General features: G+C 49.4%; 1 long non-coding RNA gene across 1 annotated transcript; it reads right to left on the bottom strand.

The window, feature by feature from the left end:
* Nucleotides 1-312: 312 nt before the first annotated feature.
* Nucleotides 313-1,805, bottom strand: LOC145539423 (uncharacterized). The gene is made up of 2 exons (XR_014077785.1): nucleotides 1,311-1,805; nucleotides 313-893 (listed from the first exon to the last, which is right to left on the bottom strand). It is a non-coding gene; the product is annotated as an uncharacterized LOC145539423 (long non-coding RNA).
* Between the last annotated feature and the right edge of the window lie 238 nt (nucleotides 1,806-2,043).

Raw genomic sequence — 2,043 nt, 5'->3', positions numbered from 1 at the left:
TAAACTTAATGTACTAATGGATCATGGGTTTATAATGCAGGAGATCTGGGGTGAGGCCTGAAACTGTTCATTTCCAAGAGCTTCCAAGTAATGCTGATGTGCCTAGTTTGTTGTTGCTGTTGTTGTTCAATTGCTAGGTTGTATCCAACTCTTTGTGACCCCCAACGTTAATGTGCCTGGTTACCTGACAACATTTGTAGCTGTAGAGGTCTAGGGCAGAAGGTGGTGGCCCTGGGACCACACATTATATGCCCATGTGTCTTCCTTGATCAGCATAAAGTTATAGAAAATTAGAATTAATTGACAACAGTGAAAAATCTCAAGATTTCATTTTTAAAAAGCCAGGTTCTGTCTTCTTATATACCCCTCAGGAGCGCTGGCAATCCTGGGCCTGCATTCCCACATGGAAGCTAGTGTCTACATCCTCTAGTCTCCTGAGACCTCACCACCAGGCCAGCTTCACACCTTCATGGTTTTCCATTCCTGATCCAGAGCAAGCCCCTCATTTGACAGTGGGGAAACCCAGACCAGGGAAGGGCAAGAGATGACTGTGTTCTCCCAGGAGTCAGCAGCATCTTGTTTCTGCACTTTTGAAAATGTGAGCACTGAAAGGGACTTGGTTCCTGTTGTAGAATGACCAAACATACTTGCCCAACCTCATGCTGGGGTCCGAGAGCAGAGGCTGGAATCCCCCGCCATGCTCCTTGCCCAGGATCTCCAACAACAGTGTGCTGGCTTTCATTAGTGAACAGTTCAGGAGAGAGAGCATGGGCAGAAATCACTCATCTCTTTGTGCCCTTCTCCAGATCTGTCCTTTTTGTTTCTTGGGGAGAGGCTGGGACGAGTCAACTCACAAAAATGTGCTTCAACCGAACTGAGATCCTGGAGTTTATCTAATAAGCAGGTTGGGAAAAATGAAAACGCTAATTACTTGAGGGAAAGCTTGGAAAATGAGTCAGCTGATAGGGCCACCAGGCAACCAGTAGGAGCTGAATTTTTTTTTTTTTTTAGAGGATAATGACTTATTCTAGGGGATTTCAGCTATGCACACTCCCACTGCACACACAACAAAAATAATTCCAAGTGTCCTGCTAGCAAAATCCGATGCTGCTGAAGTGCGCATCTGAAAATTAATGTGACAAGCTGGAAGCCCATTTTGCCCCAAGATCAGGAGATAGCGAGAGCTACCTCCCCAGAAAGTTTCTCGGGGTAGAACCAGAAAACCCCACTGGAGAGTCTAGAGGGACAATGACCAGGAATCTCACCACCCTCCTTTTTTCTGGGCAAAAGGGTCCAGCTTCTGAAGTTACCGTCGGAGGCTGGTGGGGCCACACGTTAATTGCCTTGTTCATCCCGTCATTAAAATGATAGGTCTGGCCGCTGGGAGTGGTGCTGCCTGGCTGTGAATCCGGTGAACCTCCTGGATTGAGACTTCCTGACTGGGCCCCAAACATGGCTCTTTCTAAAGAGCCCAGCAGTGGTGTGGGGTTCAAGTGGGTATATTCGACTCCAGACTCCAGGAGCTGGGGACCCCAGGGCACTTGTTCCCACTCCATGGCCAGCGATGGAATTAATGAAGCCCGACAGCCCTGTATGCAGGGCACACTCTGGTCCTTTACAGCTCTTTGTCTGCGGCCGGGCTCTTGTCTTTCATTGCCGGCTGCTGCCCTGTCTCTGGGGCTGATGCAGTGCCAGATAATGAACAGTATATCAGCGCCGGCGGAGTGGGGAGGGGGTGCGGGGGAGGGGGTGAGCGCCCGAGCTGAGCCAGCCTGACTTATTATTCCTTCACTCTCAAACAAAACAAAATCATTGGCCTGCCAGGGTCATTAAGGACCCCAGGGTTGTCATAGAAACGACCTTTGGGGCCCGGTGGTTGTTAATGCATGAGTGACTGCCTGCATTGTGTGCTCAGGGAGAGGTCAGAGTTTTGTTGGTGGCTTAAGAAAAGAAAGAAAGAGAGTAAAGAAGAAAGAGAGGCAGCACAAAGCCCAGGATTGGAAGGCTGACGTTCAGAGAGAAGGGCGTACCCGCCCAGAGTGC

The sequence above is a fragment of the Giraffa tippelskirchi genome, chromosome 2 (assembly GCF_054371585.1).
Source record: "Giraffa tippelskirchi isolate mGirTip1 chromosome 2, T2T-mGirTip1v1.2.pri, whole genome shotgun sequence".
NCBI lineage: Eukaryota > Metazoa > Chordata > Mammalia > Artiodactyla > Giraffidae > Giraffa > Giraffa tippelskirchi.
This window is presented reverse-complemented; position numbering and strand designations above follow the sequence as displayed.